Below are 21,349 nucleotides of genomic sequence, written 5' to 3' on the forward strand. Positions count from 1 at the left end.
AAATTTTCACCCCACAGGTGAACCCCTATGGATAAACTTTCCCCTAAATAGTGAACAAATGTCACCTCCTCCTCTTGACAAGGCACTGAGCCTTGCCTGAATGTGCATTTTCCACACTCGGGTTCTGACTATGTTGGGCTTCCTTCTGGGACACTCAGGCATTTGTGATGGCTCCTGTATGCCAAGTGGTGGCTCCTTTATTTCCCACCTTACCTTCTCATGTGTGCCTCCACTGAGCCTGCCTCCATGGATTACTGGTGAGCTTCCCAGGGGATGTCAGTCATGGGGGTACATTGGGCACTTTATGCCTCAAAGACACTTTCACACCTTCAATCCCACTCACATTACTTTAATCCCTTTCACAAAACATTCATTCCCTGGTTCATTTCAGCAGTTTCCACATGCTTTCCTCTCTCCCAACCTGGTGTGGTTTCACAAGTGTAGATTGGACACATTTGGCCATGGACAGATTCTCAGGTGTCAACCCCCCCATCTGGAGTCCACACATGCCACCCTGTGGCAAGGGCATTCAGGCATCGGTGCTTGCCTGCCCCCATCTCGAACATTACTTCCAATACTCTGATCAACCTTGTCCTCTGGCCATTGCTGGTGAGTTGGCACAATTCATATGATTCACGGTGACTTTTCCAAGTAATGCAGGCAAATGCCCTCTGACTGACCTCCCCAACTATATCATGACACAATAGGGGTCCCCGAGAAACAGGTAAACACATCAACTGTCCCCTAACTGCACTGGGGAAGCTATGGCATGTCCTGAAGCAGGTGAAGCCAATGTGGTCCAGGAGCCGAGTCTGAGGAGTTGGGAGTATTTTCTCTTGTCGCCTGATCCAGGGGCTGACCTCTGGTTCTCCACTCTTGCTCTGGGGATCCTTGGAGCTGCCATTGCTCAGGATCCTGAGGCCTCTCCTCCCTTCTAAGCCAGCAACCAGTCCAAAAAGAGCATGGCCATTTCAGTGACTGCAGTCATACTTCTCATCTTCACTCTCTATCACCAGTCTTTTCTGGTGCCCTCCACATGGCCAGCCCAAGTGCAGATATGTGAACCCTTCTCAGAAAGAGCCATGTCAATCAGTGAACAAAGTTCAATTTCTACATGTGCGTGGAAAGCACCAAGACTGAGCAGAGACCATTAATCACTAATAAACAAGTGTGTGTGTAGGGGGTTTAATAAGCAAAATGTTACAGTGTGAGGTGTGGATCCAGGGACATGGTCCTTTTGTCTGGGCCTAATGTTGTCACCAAACTGGAGGTGCTATGGAGAAGTGGGAGGAGACTCCTTATTACGACCTATTGAATCTTAGGTACATTCAGCTTCTTCTTTATTCATTGATATAAAGAAAAATAGGTGTTCTGGCCAAAATGGAGTCATAGGTAGATAGGCTTTACCTCCTCCCACAGCCAGAAAAAGGAAACAACCAATTTAAAAACAAAAATCAACCAGAAATACCAGAAAATAAAACTGAATGGAAGCCTCACAACCAAGGAGTTAAAGAAGCAACGATCAGAGAGGAAGATGGCAGCGAGGTTGGAGGGAGCAGATTCCACTCCTCCTACATATGGGAGAAAAACCTAGCTGATCTGCAGAGGAACAGAGCTAACAGCTAACAGTACCCCAGCATATATGAAAATAGGAGACAAAAAAAATGTAGCGGACATTGAGAAACCAGACAGTAAGGAGAGTGCTTCAAGTAATAAGGTCCCAGGGACCAGCGTGGGGAACAGGGTGGCTGAAGCCCCAGGTTCCGTGCACACATGGCCTGCCACAGTGTTCTTGGGAGACAGCTGGGTCAGCTGTTCCCTCCCTGGCCACACAAGTTTTGAGCAGCACCAGGAGAGACCTGGTTGCTTAAAGTCACCGAGGGGGGAATAAGGACTAAGTGGCAAACACACAGGGGCTGTGAGGACCCACAGAGTCTGTGGATGCCAGCTCAGGGGAGTTGAGAGTCTCCACCGTGATGGGCCCTGACCCTGATAGTCCTTGTCTGATTGGAGAGTTGTGCTGTGCGAGAGGCCAGGTCATTTTACAAGGCAGCATGCTTGAGTAGAAAGAACTTCTCAAAAAAAAGAAGTGAAAAAAAAGAGACAGTATTTGGGGAATTCTGTAGAAATCACTCCGGCCACCTCCCCACCCAGCCAGGCAGCACTTCCAAGGGGACATGGGAGGCCCTGCACACCCCCATAGCACTGGGAAGGGTGCATGCCCCAACTCATGGGGCCAGAGACATCCTGGCCGAGAACACATGCCCACAATCCAGGGAGAGTACACTCTGCAGAAGGCCCCAGCTCACAGTGGTAACCCTGGGGAAAGTGCACTCTGAGGAAGACCTGGATCCCACACCCAGGGCCCCATGGAGAGGCCCCAGGCTAGCTCTGGGGAGAGTGTGTGCTGATTGGGAAGGAAGAAAAGCCTCTCAGCTTGCTGCATCCAGCAAGACCAGAAAAACTGGTGTGGCCAGTTTGAAACCACCAAGAGGCTTTTCTTTTTTTAAATCATTTTTTATTTTTTATTATTTTTTATCTCTCAATCCCTTCCTCCTCTCTCTCCTTCTTTCTTGTTTTATTCCTTCTTCCTTTCTTTCCAGTTTTATCTCTTCTTCCTTCCTTCTCCTGCTTCTTTTTTTTAATACCCACAAGTGAGACAAAAGAACCTGAAACTGTGAAAAGACCAGAGTCGGACCCAAAGAGGAGGCATCCCAACAGCTGAGACAGTGAGACAAATTTCACTTTGCTATTACAGAGAACCTGCAAGGTATTGCATATTTGTATTATTATCTTGTTGATTATTCCTACATCTTTTATTTTAATAGTATTTTAGTATTCCTCTTCTTTCTGTTTAGTCTTCTTTACTTGGCTGGTTATATTGTATCATTTGACAGGTTTCCCCTGATCTCCCTTTCATAGTGTATCGCTAATTTACTGTCCATCACTTCAATTGGTTTTCCATTAACACACTACTCAAGGCCCTATACGCCCTATTCTTATAATCCAGATCACATAGATTCTGTCATATGATTGCTGCTTCAACATTATTGTAAATAATAGCTGTTCCATTACAATTATAAATACTACGCAACACCCATCCCAGATCTTAGCCAACTTCACGGTCTCCTGAACTCTATTACGGTAGCGATTAACTCTATTCTCTCACACACTACACCCATTTACTATCCTTTACTCTCACCTTACCTCAGAATCTGACCTCCCACAACCTCACTGTCTTCTACATCCAATCACAACCCTTACCTCCCCAACGAGAGTCTTATCATCCCTCCATCCTTTCTAAAAAGTGGCTAATTAGGTGGAATATCACAGTTAACACTATACATAGCCAAAATATCTCCTATCTCTTCTCTACTGGCTGCTACTGTAAATATCATAGGATACTCTCTTGCTGTCTTAAACCATTTTGCGTTCCCCCTCCAACTGATCACAAAAAAGAGTAGATGGAAGCTGTGAACACCAGGATACCCATGGGAAGAGGAAAACCAACAACAAAGGAACCACCAGCAGAGAACAACAGAAGGTGAAGGAGGAAGTGGAAGCCACATTAACCTCAATCCAGGACCTATCTGGAAATACAAGTAAACAGTAGAGATAGTACCCAGTACAAACAACTGAACAAAAGCAAGAGAGAATCCTCAAAACCTTGTACACATGGAAGAAACAACTCCAACACAACCTGCCCTCACCAGCACAACAAAATACAAGAGGTAGTGGACAAAGTGACCCTCAGTTAATGCGCTGGGGGGAAGGACCCACAAAAAAAAAAAAAACTAAAAACAAACACAGAGCCAGCTTAAACAACAGCCTGAGACCAGTGAGCTTGGGAGATCAAGAAGACTGCACCACTGAATCTCAGGTATTCTACCACAGAACTTCACACCATAAACCCCAGGAACCAGAACAGATCAATTTAAGAAGCTGAGTCTCACAAACAATGGGAAGACAAAGAAACAATCCCCAAAGGAAAGGAAAGGAGAAAGCCTCAGAAAGAATGTTAAATGAAATAGAGGCAACTTAACTATCAGATACTGAGTTCAAAGCAATGGTATTCAGGAAGCTCAATGAGCTCACAGTGAATTACCATAAACTACAGGGAAACTACAATGAGTTTAATGCAAACTATATCACTTGAAAAAGGAAACAGACACTATCAACAAGGGCCAACAGGAAATGAAAAATACAATTTCTGAACTGACAACACAATAGAAGGAATGGCAAGCAGGATCGATGAAGCAGAAGATCAGATCAGCAAGCTAGAGGACAAAGTAGAAGAAAACACTCAGAAAGAGCAAGAAAAGGAAAAGAGACTCAGAAAGAATAAAGAGGAATTAAGAGAAATGCAAGACAATATGAAACATAATAATATCTGTATAATAGGGATACAAGAAGAAGAAGAAAAGCAAGGGATAGAAAACCTATTTGAAAAAGTAATGATGGAAAGCTTCCCTAATTTGATGAGAGAAAAAGCCACACAAATCCAGGAAACGCAGAGTCCCAATCAAGAGGGACCCAAAGAGGCCCACTTCAAGACACATCACATTTAAAATGGCAAAATTTCAAGACAGAGAGAGAATCTTAAAGGCAGCAATGTAGAAACAGGAAGCAACATACAAGGGAGCCCCAATAAAGTGAGCAGCTGACTTCTCAATGGAAACGCTCCAAGCCAGAAGAGAATGGCAAGAAATACTCCGGGTAATGAGAACCAGAGGGCTGCAACCAAGGCTACTTTACCCAGCAAGGCTCTCAATCAAGATAGAAGGCCAAATAAAAAGTATCCCAGACAAAAGAAGTCTAAAAGAATACACCTCCACCAAACCAGCTCTGCAAGAGATGCTAAAGGGACTGCTTTAAGGAAAGGAAGGAAAAGAGAGAGAGATAGAGAGAGAGTAACACAAGTACAAAAATGGCAATGACTAAGTACCTATCAATAATAACCTTAAACATAACTGAATTAAATGCTCCAATCAAAAAACATAGAATAGCTGAATGGGTAAGAAAGCATGAACCACACATATGCTGCCTTCAAGAGACCCACCTAAGGCAAAAGACCTACACAGACTGAAAATGAAGGGCTGGAAACTAATATTCCAAGAAAATGAACAGGGAAAAAAAGCCGGGGTAGCAATACTCATATCAGACAAAATAGATTTTTTAAAAAGGGCCATAAAGAGAGACCCAGAAGGTCACTTCACAATACTTAAGGAAAGAATCCACCAAGAAGACATAAACATTGTAAATATATATGCACCAAATATAGGAGAACCCAAATACATAAAGAAAATCTTAAAGGACTTCAATAAAGATATTGACAGCAACACAATTATAGTAGGGGATTTTAACACCCCACTGTCAAAAAGGGACAGACCTTCTAAACAAAATATCAACACAGACATTGTGGAATTGAACAATGCCGTAGATGAAACAGACTTAACTGATATATATACAGCCCTCCATCCCAAATAAGCAAAATACACATTCTTTTCAAATGCATATACAACATTTTCAAAGATAGACCACATGATAGGACACAAAGCAAGCCTCAATAAATTCAAGAAAATTGAAATGATACAAACCATTTTCTCTGACCACAAGGGACTGAAACTAGAAACCAATCCCAAGGAAAAAAATCTCAAAACACTCAAGATCATGGAGATTGAATAGCATGCTTTAAACAATGAATGGGTCAAGAATGAAATTAGGGAAGAAATCAAAAAGTTTCTGGAAATTAACAAAAATGAACACACAACAACCCAAAACTTATCAGACACAGCCAAGGCAGTCCTGAGAGGGAAGTTCATAGCAATACAGGCCTACCTAAAAAAGGATAGAAACACTTCAAACAAACAACCTAACCCTATGTCTACAATAACTCAAGGAACAACAAGAAAGACAGCCTAGAGAAAACAGAAGGAAGGAAATAACCAAGGTCAGAGCAGAATTAAATGAAATAGAGACTAAAAGCACAATTCTAAGGATCAATGAATCCAGGAGCTGGTTCTTTGAAAAGAAAAACAAAATCAACAAGCCTTTAAGCAGGCTCATTAAGAAAAACAGAGAAAGGATCCAAATAAATACAATCAGAAATGAAAGAGGAGAGATTACAACTGATACCTCAGAAATACAAAGGATTGTAAGAAATTACTATGAAGAGCTGTATGCCAAGAAATTTAAAAACCTAGGTGAAATGGACAAATTTCTAGAAAAATATAATCTTCCAAAACTCAGTGGAGAAGAAACAGAGCCTGAACAGACCAATAACAGCAGATGAAACTGAAGCATAATAAAAAAAAAAACTCCCGACACACAAAAGCCCTGGACCAGATGGTTTTGCAGGAGAATTCTACAAACCATTTAAGGGAGAGCTAACCCCTATCCTTCACAGTCTATTCCAAAAAATCCAGAATGATGGAAGACTTACCAACTCTTTTTATAAAGCCAGCATCATCCTAATCCCAAAACCAGATAAAGACACAACAAATAAAGAAAACTTCAGGCCAATATTATTGATGAACATAGACACTAACCGCATCCAACAATGCATTAAAAAAGATCATACACCATGACCAAGTGGGATTCATCCAAGAGATGCAAGGATGGTTCAACATTTGCAAATCAGTAAATGTAATACATCACATAAACAAAAGCAAAGACAAAAATCACATGATCATATCAATAGATGCAGAAAAAGCATTTGATAAGGTACAGCACACATTTATGATAAAAAAAACTCAGGAAAGTGGAAATAGAGGGAGCATTCCTCAACATAATAAAGGCCATATATGAGAGACCTACAGCCAACATCATACTCAATGGGCAAAAACTAAAATCTTTTCCACTAGGATCAGGAACAAGACAAAGTTGTCCACTTTCACCACTTCTATTCAATATAGTACTGGAAGTTTTAGCCACAGTGATCAGACAAGAAAAGGGAAAAAAGGGCATCCAAACCAGAAAGCAGGAAACAAAACTGTCATTGTTTGAAGATGACATGACAGTGTCTGTATAAAATCCTATATGCTCCGCCAAGAACCTGCGTGACCTAATAAATGAATTTGGCAAAACAGCGGGATACAAAGTCAATGTCCAGAAATCAAAGACATTTTTGTATACCAACAATGAAACAGCAGAAGCAGAAATCAAGAAAAAAATCCCATTTGATATGGCAAAAAGAAAAATGAAATACCTAGGAATAAATCTAACCAAGGAGGTAAAAGACCTGTATGCAGAAAACCACACAACACTGAAGAAAGAAATCAAGGAAGACACAAACAAATTGAAACATATACCGTGTTCCTAGATTGGAAGAATTAATATCATCAAAATGTCCATACTACCCAAAGCAATTTACAGGTTCAATGTAATACCTATTAAAGTACCAATAGCATATTTCACAGACATAGAACAAACAATTCAAAAATGTATATGGAACCATAAACGACCCCAAATAGCTTCTGCAATTTTGAGAAAGAAAAGCAAACTAGGAAGGATCACAATACCTGATACCAAACTATATTACAAGGCCACTGTAATCAAAACAGCCTGGTACTGGCATAAAAACAGGCACATAGACCAATGAAACAGAACAGAGAGCCCAGAAATAAACCCAAGTCTCTATGGTCAATTAATATTTGACAAAGAGGGCAGCAACATAAAATGGGGTGAAAACAGCCTCTTCAACAAATGGTTTTGGGAGAACTGGACAGCTACATGAAAAAATAAATGAAACTTGAGCACCAACTTACACCACACACAAAAATAAATTCAAGGTGTATAAAAGATTTAAATATAAGCCGTGTCACTATTAAAGTCCTAGAGAAGAACATAGGCAGGAAAATCTCGGATATTTCACGCAGAAATATTTTTACTGATATGTCCCCCAGAGCAAGGGACATAAAGGAAAGACTAAACAAATGGGGCCTCATCAAAATTAAAAGCTTCTGCACAGCTAAAGGAAACTGTATTAAAATAAAAAGAGAACCAACTGTATGGGATAACATATCTGCCAATGATACCTCAGACAAGGGTTTAATTTCCAAACATATATTAAAAAAGTTACAAGACTCCACTCTAAGAAGACAAGCAACCCAATTAAAAAATGGGCAAAGAACTTGAACAGGCACTTTTCCAAGGAGAGCATACAGAGGATCCAGAGACACATGAAACCATGTTCAATATCGCTAGCTATCAGAGAGATGCAAATTAAAACCACAATGAGATACCACTTCACACCAGTCAGAATGGCCATCATAAACAAAGCAACAAACAACAAGTGTTGGAGAGGTTGTGGAGAAAAGGGGTCCCTAGTGCACTGTTGGTAGGACTGCAGGCTCATACAACCACTATGGAAAGCAGTATGGAACTTCCTCAGGAAACTAAAAATGGATCTGCCTTTTGACCCAGCAATTCCCCTGCTGGGACTCTATCCTAAGAACACTAAAACACCAATTCAAAAGAACCTATGGACCCCAATGTTCATAGCAGCACAATTTACAATAGCTAGATGCTGGAAGCAACCAAGATGCTCATCAGTAAATGAATGGATCAAAATCTATGGTACATTTACACAATGGAATTCTATGCAGCAGAAAGAAAGAAGGAGCTCCTACCCTTTGCAACGGCATGGATGGAGATGGAAAGCATTATGCTAAGTGAAACAAGCCAAGCAGTGAAAGACAAATACCACATGATCTCACCTTTAACAGGAACCTAAACAACAAAACAAAGAAACAAGCAAAATATAACCAAAGACACTGAAATAGAGGACAGGCTGACAGTGACCAGAGGGGAGAGAAGGGGGAATTTCAGGGGACAATGGGATGGGTTTTCAGGAACAAATTTAAAGGACGCATGGACAAAAACTAGGGTGAGGGTGGTAATGGGAGGGAAGAGGGGAGGGTTGGGTGGGTGGGCTGGAATGGGAGTAAAAGGGAGAAAACTGTACTTGAACAATGATTAAAATTAAAAAAATAATTTTAAAAAATGACTGACATGTAAGAAGTGAGGGATTTCAGTGAAATGGTTGGGGCAGGAGCCAGACTGCATGGGGTCAGGAGGAGGATTGAAGGTGAGCACTGGGACCAGTCACTGGAATGTGACAGAGTAAACACTCCCACATCATGTGATGCACACACACCCACTCTGGCACACACTCACGTGATCTTCAGATGCCTGGTTTTACTTTTCAGCCTGATGGAGGCCATTTTTCTGATCTGTAGAAAAGTTCATGCTAGCTGAGAGAAATATCCTAAAACATGATATAGATGACACTATCAGCATAATAAATACATCAACTAACACACACAAGATTTATTGGTCAATACCTGTGTACTGGGTCATGTTGGATAAGAAATATTCCTTTGCAGTCATATGTGGTGTGTCTTACCCCTTACAATAAGAGTGGTAGATCTACAATGAGAGGGTCTTACAGAAGATACCAAGGCTACTTGTACATGAATGCCAGATGCTTAGAAATTAATAGGGATCAATATCCACAAGGATCAGAAGACTTCTATTGTCCTCTTCATTACAGAAACCTGTAAAGAAGGAAAGTTTTCTGGTGAGCAGAGGATAAAGTTAAGCAAAGTAAATAGTCTTGAGGATCCTCTAGTGAGTGTTAGCTCATCAGTTTCCTGGTCCATCTGACACACCCTGTGGACTTTTGGCCTCTTTTCCCAGGGAGTTCCTCCACAATCCCTAATCAAACTCCATCAACCTCCAACAGCTGTCGAAACATACTGCCTTTCTTCTCTAGGGTAAGGATATAGAACACCTGCTTATTTTCATCAGCCTATGTGGCACCTGTGTGTTCGGGGGACTCAAACTCCCATGCCTGGGAGGTATTTTGGGAAGTGAGGACTTCCTGTCCTCCCGTTTCCTATTCACATGTGGGCTGATGTGCACTGAGGAGCACAGACCTCAAGGATGGCCAGCATGGCTGCCATGTGTGGGGAGGGTCCAGAACAGCTGAGTGAGGAGGTGGCCTTCATAGCTTTCAGTCAGTTCTTCCTCAGAATGGCTGTGTGTAATGTCAGGTACTCAGGTAGAACATGTGTACTGTGGCAGAGCCTCCCCTTGGCTGGGTAACCTCAGCTCCTCCTGGAAAGAGCTCAGGATGGAAGGAGAGTGCTTGACACCTGAGTGCTTCTCCAGGTGAAGAACACCCAGGAAGTCTTTTGGGCGCAGGGGAGGTCACATGAGCAGAGCCTCAATCACCTTTCCACACAGCCTCCGTGGCCACTGTGACACTGAGAAAGCTTAAAGTCACATTTGGATTGTTTCTTTGTTTTGTTTTTGTTTCTGGTTTTGTTTTGTTTTGTTTTGTTTTTGTAATTTACTCCGTCTTTACCTTGGTGCTGGATCCGGGTGACCTTCCAGAGCTCTGGGATTGGAGCAGGGTATGTGATTATAATTTCATGTGTAAGACTTTGTGTATCTACTGGATAATATTCCTCTTAAGATGAGGTACATGGCTATGACACAGAAAAAAAGATGTGGCCATCCTAGGACAATGGAGTTATAGCAGGAGTTGCTGAACAAGAGGAACAGAGCAATCTCTGATGCCCCGGCACTTTCCTGGTTGTGGGTCTTCCTTGGAAGCTCACTACTTGTAGCAAGCAGTCAGATCATGGTTAGGTGACCAAGGGCTGCAGGCAGGGACCAGTGGGAAAGAGGACGTGAGGTGCAACCCTACACACATGTCCTTGAAGCCTCAGGGTGCATATCTCAGAGGCGCTTCAGTGCAAAAGCCAGGGGAGGAAGTGGTAACGTGCCTTATGGAGTTTGTCAGCTGAGGCACATGGGTGATGTGGGCATCACAGATCCTTGCAGCCTTGGGTATAGCCCAACATATATCTTTCCATTTTTGATACTTCTTATCAAAGTAATATGTTATTTATAAATGCATTTCTTATTGAGCAGGGTAAGGCCTGCTTTTTATGTTGTATACCCCTGGATCCCATCATATATTGGTAAATTGCAGCCCATTAGGTCACATTGTTCATCCTGATGTGTTGTATTTGAAACCTCTAGCCACTTGATTGTGCACATGTAAAAAGGATAAGTCTGTGGCACAGATGTCACTGGAGTCCAAGTATTCCTTTGGAGAATGGGCCAAGGCTGACAATGGGATCTGCCACTCAAAATTATTCTAATGGTTTATCAGGCGTGGCATATTAGGTCCTCCCTTCATTTTATTCAAAGCCAGGACACAGAGACCCCTCTCTGCAGAAATAAATTGTCTCCTGCAAAATATTGCTTACGCTCAGCTCTTTGGAGTCTGGAGTAGCACGTGCAGAGTCAATGCCATGTGGGATCTGACAGGTGGCCTGTACATCATCCATCTTGTTAAAAGGAGACAAGGATGTTCATGCAGGGGAGGTGGCACATGAGAATCAGTGTCACCAGATGATACATAAATTGTATCTTAAAGTACATGAGGACATCATGATCCAGAAGTGATGATGTCTCCAATGTTTCCATTCCCCATGTTCCTGTTCTCCAGGTAGACACAGGTAAAGGAGCTGAAGGAGCCCTGGGATTTCCACCACTGCTGAAGGACACCTGTCACCAGTGTGTCCTGCTGAGGACCTTGTTCCAGGGGTTCTGTGTGTCTTGGGATAAATAGTACCCACCCCACCCACCACCCACCTATACTCTTAGTTACAAAACACAGTACTTAGGACTAGAAAATGAAAATAACAGTCATTTACATGTTTTCATAAACCAGGATATGAAGTAATAAAAAAAAGTGATGATCTTATTTTAACTAAGAGAAATTCCACTGGAACCAGAGTCAAATTCACAAACACAATCAATTAGCATTTAAGATAAATCAACATTCTTCCTTGGAAAAGTCAATTAGATCCATTCTCATATTTGTCTTTGTGGGTGAGATGGTTTATTCTGTTTGTCTTGAGATACATTTTTCCTTTTCATTGCATAATTGGAACAGCTGACTTTTACTGCCAGTTACTGTGTTGTGCATTGTTCCTGAATTAATTTACTTATCTTTGTACAAATTCTTTGCTCTCAGTCTTATTGTACAGATGAGGAAACTGAGACTGAGAAGGTCAGCGCCTTGCTGAAGACTCCAAAGGAGAAAGTTCCAAACCTCACCACGAACCTAGGTAATCAGAGCCTATTACTGGGCTCTTCCTCACAACTCAGTAAGGGAATACATTCTAAAATTAAAAGATACAAACAGCGGTGCAGATTTCAAAACAATGTCTAAAACTGCCCATTTATTTAGGATTCTGATTCAGAGAGATTAAAACTCTACAGTAATCTGAGAATAGTTCACTTTACATTTTCTAATATTTCTTCAAGAAGAAGGTGTGAGCCTTGGTGTTTTCATATTCCTTGTTTTATCTGTGAGGAAATATAATGACTTTATGTTTCAAGGTTTGCCTCTTCGGACTGTGTGAAACTCATTGCATTTTTGTTGCTGCTGGAGTTCCTGTTGCCAGTGGTGCCCTTATCTCTGTTGCATCAGGTGGTGACACAGATTTATGGAAAGACAGGGTCAATCACAGGCTGTCCTGCATTCAGCTGCATCACAAACTCTCATCCATTCTCACAGTTTTTCTCAGGAGAGTACCATAGATTTCTTGGAGAGGCATTCAGCAATCTACACACCATAGCCAATTCATTGATTTCTTTTCGTCTGGTTTTTCCCTTTGAAGAAAATGATGCTGACAGAATGTTGGCCTTCATTGTTTACTAGTCTTTAGTTCTAGGACAGTTTTAGGTTCACAGAAGATGGAGCAGAAATCACACAACACTCCCATCTACCACTTATTTCCAGACAGGCACAGCCTTCCCTGCAGTCAGCATCTCACTTCCAGGGGCACCTTTGTCTCTGCAGAACGCAATTGCTGGATGGAGGGTTCAGAGGATGTTTAGTTCACAAGAAATGGCACACTGCCTTCCAGCTGGCAGCTCTATGTGGAATTCCCAACACCACAGAGGAGCAGGCCCCATGCCCCACAGAGGAAAGCAGTGGGGGAAGCAGACTAGTGTCACCTCAGCCACCCCTTGTTCCCCAGGGGGCGAACAGATGCCCTTCACTTGACCTGGACCAGTCTGTCTCAAATCACAAAGCCATCCCTGTCCGACTGGGCACTGGTGTTTCAGGGTAATAAAGCACAGGTTCTTGTGTTCCCTACACACCACCTCATTCATGGTGTCTGGTCTTCCCTCGTGCTGTTCCCAGGGGATCTCTCCTCCCAATACCACTTCATGTCAAACCCTGTTTCTCCTGAGAGGCACTCAAGCATTTTCCTCTGTACCCAGACTGCTTCCTATGTCTTTCCTCAGAACAGTCCATGTCCAACAGCTTCCATGGAGCTTCTTCTCATGGCTAGGGAAGGAGGAAGATGGGCCCTGTGGGTACAACTGCCCTGGGACCCTGAGGACCCCAAAGGTGCCACCCTCCTAACTAACAAAGGAACCATCACTTAGGACAGTCTTCTGCTTGATTCGATGGAACATTTGCTACACTGTCTTTCAAAGGTTAGATGAGAGTTGGAAAGTGGGAGCTGGGGAGGTAGTCTTCCTCTTGGCACAGTGTTCCCTTGACACCTGAAAACCTCTGATGTCTTCACAAATGTCCCCACAACACTAACCTATCCCCCTCCACTGCCCAGAGTCACCCTGGCCCATCAGGCATCCTTTCACACTAAGATGCATCCAAAGCAAACATACCAGGATTATGTGCCAGTCCTCTCCTCTGTGCCAGGGGCTAGGCTGAGACAGATGAGCACAACCTATCACTGCCTGCAATTAAGGAGCTAAATTCTAAGGGGGCTCCCATCAATCCATTGATTGCACATTTCTGAAACTCCAGATAAGGAACTAAATCCTGGAGGATACCTGCAAATCAACTGGTCATAGTTTTCTAAACTCCAGCCTCAATTTTTTTTTCTTAAATAGATAATGTTTTTATTATGTGTTTATTGTGACATCTCCACAATGAATCATTATCCAGCTTTTTAAAATGGTGTTTATAAGGCTTATTTTATTTTATTTTATTTTATTTTAATCATTGTTCAAGTACAGTTTTCTACCTTTTAATCCCAGTCCAGCCCACCCTCCCAACCCTCCCCTCTTCCCTCCCATTACCACCCTCACCCTAGTTTTTGTCCATGTATCCTTTAAATTTGTTCCTGAAAACCCTTCCCATTGTCCCCTGAAATTCCCTCTTCTCTCCCCTGTGGTCACTGTCAGCCTGTCCTCTATTTCAGTGTCTTTGGTCATATTTTGCTTGTTTCTTTGTTTTGTTGTTTAGGTTCCTGTTAAAGGTGAGATCATATGGTATTTGTCTTTCACTGCCTGGCTTGTTTCGCTTAGCATAGTGCTTTCCAGCTCCATCCATGCCGTTGCAAAGGGTAGGAGCTCCTTCTTTCTTTCTGCTGCATAGAATTCCATTGTGTAAATGTACCATAGATTTTGATCCATTCATTTACTGATGAGCATCTTGGTTGTTTCCAGCATCTAGCTATTGTAAATTGTGCTGCTATGAACATTGGGGTGCATAGATTCCTTTGGATTGGTGTTTTAGTATTCTTAGGATAGAGTCCCAGCAGGGGAATTGCTGGGTCAAAAGGCAGATCCATTTTTAGTTTTCTGAGGAAGTTCCATACTGCTTTCCATAGTGGTTGTACGAGTCTGCAGTCCCACCAACAGTGCACTAGGGACCCCTTTTCTCCACAACCTCTCCAACACTTGTTGTTTGTTGCTTTGTTTATGATGGCCATTCTGACTGGTGTGAAGTGGTATCTCATTGTGGTTTTAATTTGCATCTCTCTGATAGCTAGCGATATTGCACATCGTTTCATGTGTCTTTGGATCTTCTGTATGTCCTCCTTGGAGAAGTGCCTGTTCAAGTCCTTTGCCCACTTTTTAATTGGATTCCTTGTCTTCTTAGAGTAGAGTCGTGTAAGTTCTTTATATATTTTGGGGATTAAACCCTTGTCTGAGGTATCATTGGCAAATATGCTTTCCCATACAGTTGGTTCTCTTTTAATTTTGATACTGTTTTCTTTAGCTGTGCAGAAGCTTTTAATTTTGATGAGGTCCCATTTGTTTAGTCTTTCCTTTATGTCCCTTGTTCTAGGGGACAAGTCAGTAAAAATATTTCTTCGTGAAATATCTGAGATTTCCTGCCTACATTCTCCTCTAGGACTTTAATGGTGTCAGATTTTATATTTAAGTCTTTTATCCAGCTTGAATTTATTTTTGTGTATGGTGCAAGTTGGTGCTCAAGTTTCATTTTTTTGCACGTGGCTGTCCAGTTCTCCCAACACCATTTGTTGAAGAGGCTATTTTTACTCCATTTTATGTTGCTGCCTCCTTTGTCAAATATTAATTGACCATAGAGACTTGGGTTTATTTCTGGGCTCTCTGTTCTGTTCCATTGGTCTATGTGCCTGTTTTTATGCCAGTATCAGGCTGTTTTGATTACAGTGGCCTTGTAGTATACTTTAGTGTCAGGTATTGTGATCCCTCCTACTTGACTCTTCTTTCTCAAAATAGCAGCAGCTATTCAGGGTCATTTATGATTCCGTATAAGTTTTTGAATTGTTTGTTCTGCATCTGTGAAATATGCCATTGGTACTTTAATAGGAATTGCATTGAATGTGTAAATTGCTTTGGGTAGTATGGACATTTTGATGAATTTAATTCTTCCAATCCATGAACATGGTATATGTTTCCATTTGTTTGTATCTTCCTTGATTTCTTTCCTGAGTGTTATGTAGTTTTCTAAATACAGGTTTTTTATCTCTTTGGTTAGGTTTATTCCTAGATATTTTATTTTTCTTTTTGCTATTTCAAATGGGATTTTTTCCTTCATTCCTGCTTCTGCTGTTTCATTGTTGGTGTACAGAAATGCCTTTGATTCCTGGATATTGACTTTTTATCCCGCTGTTTTGCCAAATTCATTTATTAGGTCAAGCAGTTTTTTTATGGAGTCTATAGGATTTTCTATGTACACTATCATGTCATCTACAAACAGTGACAGTTTTGTTTCCTCGTTTCCAATTTGGATGCCTTTTATTTCTTTTTCCTGTCCTATCACTGTGGCTAAAACTTCCAGTACTGTATTGAATGGAAGTGGTGAAAGTGGACAGCCTTCTCTTGTTCCTGATCCTAGTGGTAAAGATTTTAATTTTTGCCCATTGAGAATGATGTTGGCTGTAAGTCTTATATATGGCCTTTATTATGTTGAGGAATGTTCCCTCTATTCCCACTTTGTTGAGTGTTTTTATCATAAATTTGTGCTGTACCTTATCAAATGCTTTTTCTGCACCTATTGATATGATCATGTGGTTTTTGTCCTTGCTTTTGTTTATGTGATGTATTACATTTACTGAATTGCGAACATTGTACCATCCTTGCATCCCTGGAATGAATCCCACTTGGTCATGGTGTATGATCTTTTTAATGTATTGTTGGATGCAGTTTGCCAGTATTTTGTTGAGCATTTTAGCATCAATGTTCATCAGTGATATTGGCCTGAAGTTTTCTTTCTTTGTTGTGTCTTTATCTTGTTTCAGAATTAGGATCCAGCCTCAATTTTTACCACAAAGAAGATGCATATCATGCCAGCAATGCCTATTCTTGACCAAGTCACTGGGGCTGTGACCATGGCATTTTCCTCAGGCCTCACTGAAGAAGGGAGGGCTGGAGGCCAGAACTTGTGACCTACCATGTCCAAGTGGGCAGGACCTTTGAAGCTCACCTGATACAAATAGTCCTGGGCTGCCCAAACTGCTGAGTCCAGCTGCTAACTGCTTGTTGTTTGCTAAAACTGAACTCAAAGCAACATCAACCATCAGACTGTCCCTGTGTGTCCTGGTGATCACTTTGGCCCTTTGCTGCTATGAGGGTATCACTCCTAATCAGACTACCATCAGCCCAGTGAGTAACCTTCTCTGAAGTAAGTAACCTTCTCTGAAGTAAGTATCTTATGTGGGGAGGAGGCATGAACAAATCAGAATCCATACCAGCCCCGCTACTTGCGGACTAGCCCACCAAACACCAAAGGCTCTTATATCAATTCCCAACACCCTGGAACTTTCCAGAAAGCCTTTTAAAGCCACTTTGAAGAGCTTCCCATCTGAAGCCTCACTCCCCATCTGGGGTCTATGTTCAGAAGCAGCAGGACATGATAAGATTTGGTTGTGCATAATACTTCTGCCACTCAGCAGAGCCGTGACTTGTAAAACTGCTCAACCCTCCAAAAGTCCTCTCATCCTCAGTTTTTATAATGAGAGCAGCTGTGATCTTGGAGCAGCTGTGATCTTGGAGTAAGACAAAGAGTGTCAGAGTCCAGCTCTGGGTCTCATCAGCCATTTTCCCTTCCAGAATCTTTGGTGCCAGTTGAGTCAATGGCTCTCAAACTCTGTCTTTCAGACTCATAGAATGCTCCACCTGGGAGGGTTTTAGGAGAGTTTTCAGTTCAAGAAGACCCAGCATGGTCTGGCTCTCTCAGGAATCAGTCAGGAGCAGCAGCACTCAATACATCCACACTCCCTGCTCCTTTTCTGGGAGTCCAGCCAGGATCGGAAGAACCAGTGCAATCTCAGGGCCACGCTGGCTGCATTTCTAGGTGACTTCTAGCCACTCATTCAACAATATTTTGTTTGTTGCAATGCCCTCAACTCTGACCAAAGTCCTTTTGGCTCTTTCTCTTTTCCCTGACTTTCTGGACTCCTCTTTCCTTATATTTACTCTGATGTGACCTGTCCCTATCTCTGCATACTTATTGTCTGATCAGGTCACATGAGAGCCCGGCAGGGCACATTCCTGCTGCAGATGATTGTAAAGACCTGGGGACAGAGTGAGAGGGGGATGGAAAATCCATACCAAGAAGACTTGTGACATCAGCACTCAGCACAATCCCCTTGACACTGAAGGCAGGCCCTGGTTGCCACCTTCAACTCTCTCAAAGGAATTCTGTATTCAGTAGAGACCAGAAGAGGTAGTAGTGGTTGGTGTGTAAGCCTCAGATTCATTTCTAAGCTATTTAACTCTTTTCACCCAATTACATAATTCTACTGTTTAACTTACTCTCAGAAGAGCATCTTCCAACACTCAATCATTCTCCCTGCTCCTCTCCAGTCTTGGTCCCTGTTCTGACCTCTATGAGATTGGCCCTTCCCGCTCTGCTGGAAAGACTGATCACTAAGAGCTCCTCTTCCCCAATTTCCAACACAAAAGAACATGTCACTCTAACAACAGATCAAACCTTAATTTCTGAAACCCAGGGAATGTGGATTTCAGCAAAGAAGGATTGTCTTAGAAAGGCATGCATGTACTTAACACTGAACACCTGAACTTGGACTCAGTGAACCTGTTTTCTAAGACCAGCCCTGCTGCTGCTTGTGATTTGAGCATGTCATGATTTTCTAGGATTTTGCATTCTCATTGGCACAAACGTGGGAAGAGACCATAAAGCCCCTGGTGTTCCTGTCTAAGGTCAGGGGCCATCAGGAAAAAGTGACTTCTTTACATCAATTGTATTTCTTCTACTCCAGCAAATGCAAGAGTCTGTCCAGCTTATAGGACTGCAGTTAAAAGCTTCATTTTGGAAACTGCAGTGCTATACAATAAGTGTGTTCTGAGATTCTTTCCACCTAGAGAAACTGTTGAGGCCATGTTAAAAGTAAAGCAATGCATGCACCTTAGGCCTAGCCACGACAGACGGAAAATTTACAGTGTTGTGGTAAGTTGCTTCTCCTTCCTCTGTAGGGGTTTACTGCTCAGCTGCACAACCATAAGTGATATCAGGGTGCTGCACTGTGGGCACATGGTAGGGAGGAGCCTGCCCATCTTCTCACCTCATACAAAGTGGCCTGTGGCCAAAGGATGGATACTGACATGACACCTGCTGAGCTAGACTAAGGATGCACATTATGTGTAGCATGTTCCTCCTTCTAAGGACACATTCCTGGCCACATTCCTGGCCACCACATTCCCCACAGTGCCCTGGGGAGGACAACAAGGGCCCAGGAGGTGATGCTGAAGGGCAGAGAGTACTTCCTTGCTTCCTCAGAGAGTTCAGAGGTCAGAGTGCCAGATCTCTCCCCCAGTGGCCCAGTCCCTGTGGAGCCTCAGGGAGGGTGAAGAATGTTGGAGGGAATCAGCAGTTGAGAGGGTACTGGCCCAGGCCCTACATAAGGATAGAGGGGTGGCTTCTTGGGGTTCCTCCAGCTCTCACCGAGCAGGCCCTTCCCTATACCTGAGTCCCACTTTCCCAGCCCTCACCAACCAAGAGCAGCAGCCAGATACCCTCCCTGTTACATCCTCTGCAGCCCCATGAAGAGCTGAAACACTTCCATTATATCTTGGGGAAGAATAAGATGTTTACAATAGTTTCCCAGCTTGTCCACCCCTTGAATGAGGTTAGGTTTGGTACAAATTCCCACAGAGGCAGGATACTCAGTATGGAGATGTCCATGGGCTTTCAGTTTGATTTCCTCAAGGAGATAGGACAGCTCCTGCAGATAGAATGTCCCAAGTCCCCTCTTGCTCCTGTCCTGTTCTCTCAACCTGCATCCACCTTGGAGAGAAAACATAGAGCCCTTGGTCCTGGGACTCTGAGGAATGATATCCTGGGCTGCTTGGCCCAACCCTTGACTCCATTCCAACTCCATTAGATACCTGAGTCACACACCTGTGTCACTCCAGGTTTATTTGTCTGGCTATGGACATGTTCTTCCCTGCCCTTCATGGTATAATGTGACTACACCAGAACTATTGAATTCCCCACCCGCTCAGCTCTCCTGCCTGGTGGCTCCACATGCCTTTGCTGGGTGCAATGTCTCTCACATGTTGGTGTGAACAGAAGTCCCTGTAAATGTGTCATCTCCAGGGACAGCATGACCGATGACCCCCCTCTTTCTTTCTCTATTTCAGAAAGCTATAGAGTGCAAATGTAACAACTAGACTTTAAATATCTTACAAAGCGTGCCTCTGTCATTCAAGGATGACTTGATCACCCCCAGAAAATGGGAAGGTTTCGATGTCTTGCTTCAATAAAATACTTGCCCTGCACTTCTCTACCTGTCTTGTTTTTGTCCAACTCCACCCCTGGAGTTGGGGTGCTTATCCTCCTGAAGTGGCCATATCACTCCAGTCTCTGCCCTGGGAGGGAACATTGCCATCTTCCTTTCTGTGTGTTTACAAATCTCTCTCTGCCTCTTTGTTTACAGTACGTGGGATGGTATTTGGAGGCCACCAAGAAATTCAGAATTTTCTCCTGAACTCACAATCTGTACCCACGTCACATCTGCAAAGACCTTTGTGCCATGGAGGATGAACCACAGGCCTCAATTTAGGGTATGGATTTGGCAGGGGTGGGGGGACCTTATGAGGCTACTTCAGCTCATTTGCTTCCTCACACCTAAGAGTCCACTAAGTTCTCCCCTCTCCATGGCCAAGAATCTTTCAGATACCTTGGCCTTCCTATCCACACAGCCATCATCACAGTCCAGCCTTACCTAGTGTCCCCAGGTCCCTGAAACAACCCTCTGGGTCAGAGAGACCCTTCCTGCCATACACCCTCCTTATCAACCCCAATGTGACCCTCCAATTGGGACTCCAACCTTACTTCTGCAACTTCCAAACACTAGAGATCATGGTTTTGTAAATGTTTCAAGTGAAAGTACTTATTATTAGATCTAACCCATCTCTAATTATGAAAGAGGTGCAAAGGACAAGCTATGATTCAGAAACCAAAAAAATAAGACTTATCTACTATTATTAATTATTTCCAAAGTCTTTACAATAAATGTGTGTTTTTGATCACTTCAAAACATGTATACTTACATTAGTCTCTGTTTTCTGAAATGCATTATATACTCAGTCTACACACTGTGATTGGTAAACACAAGGACTCGTGATGCTCTTGGGACTTCCTGAGAATCACAGATGGGGCCACATTGGAAGTTGGGGGGACCATGGTTGGCATTACACACAAGGCCTTGCATCACCCCAAGCCTGGGCCCTCTGACCACATGGTCCTGCCCACCAGACTCCCTACTCAGCCATCCTTGTCCATGTGCCATTCCTCATGTGTTCCATTAGGTCGCACCTCCACATGGGGCTGGTGGTTGTCCCTGTGCCTCTGTATTGTCCCCAGAACAGGGCAGCTGATGACCACAACTGTGAGACCCTTTCACATCCCCTCTTCAGCAGGAAATTTTCTAACTCTTACATCCTACAATAAATTTTTACACACAGATGCACAAGTTACACTCACCAACACATAGATGGTACACATGGTCACACACACAGCACACCTGCAGACATGAAGTCACATCCA

General features: G+C 42.9%; 2 protein-coding genes across 6 annotated transcripts in view; both read left to right on the forward strand.

Moving 5' to 3' along the window:
* LOC114500307 (mammaglobin-A-like) overlaps positions 1-21,349 on the forward strand; it is a 259,118-nt gene that overhangs the window by 95,840 nt on the left and 141,929 nt on the right. The gene's annotated exons all lie outside the window — the stretch shown is intronic.
* Positions 1-21,349, forward strand: part of LOC114500658 (secretoglobin family 1D member 2-like) — a 140,053-nt gene that overhangs the window by 71,554 nt on the left and 47,150 nt on the right. The gene's annotated exons all lie outside the window — the stretch shown is intronic.

The sequence above is a fragment of the Phyllostomus discolor genome, chromosome 6, assembly GCF_004126475.2.
Source record: "Phyllostomus discolor isolate MPI-MPIP mPhyDis1 chromosome 6, mPhyDis1.pri.v3, whole genome shotgun sequence".
Classification (NCBI taxonomy): Eukaryota; Metazoa; Chordata; class Mammalia; order Chiroptera; family Phyllostomidae; genus Phyllostomus; species Phyllostomus discolor.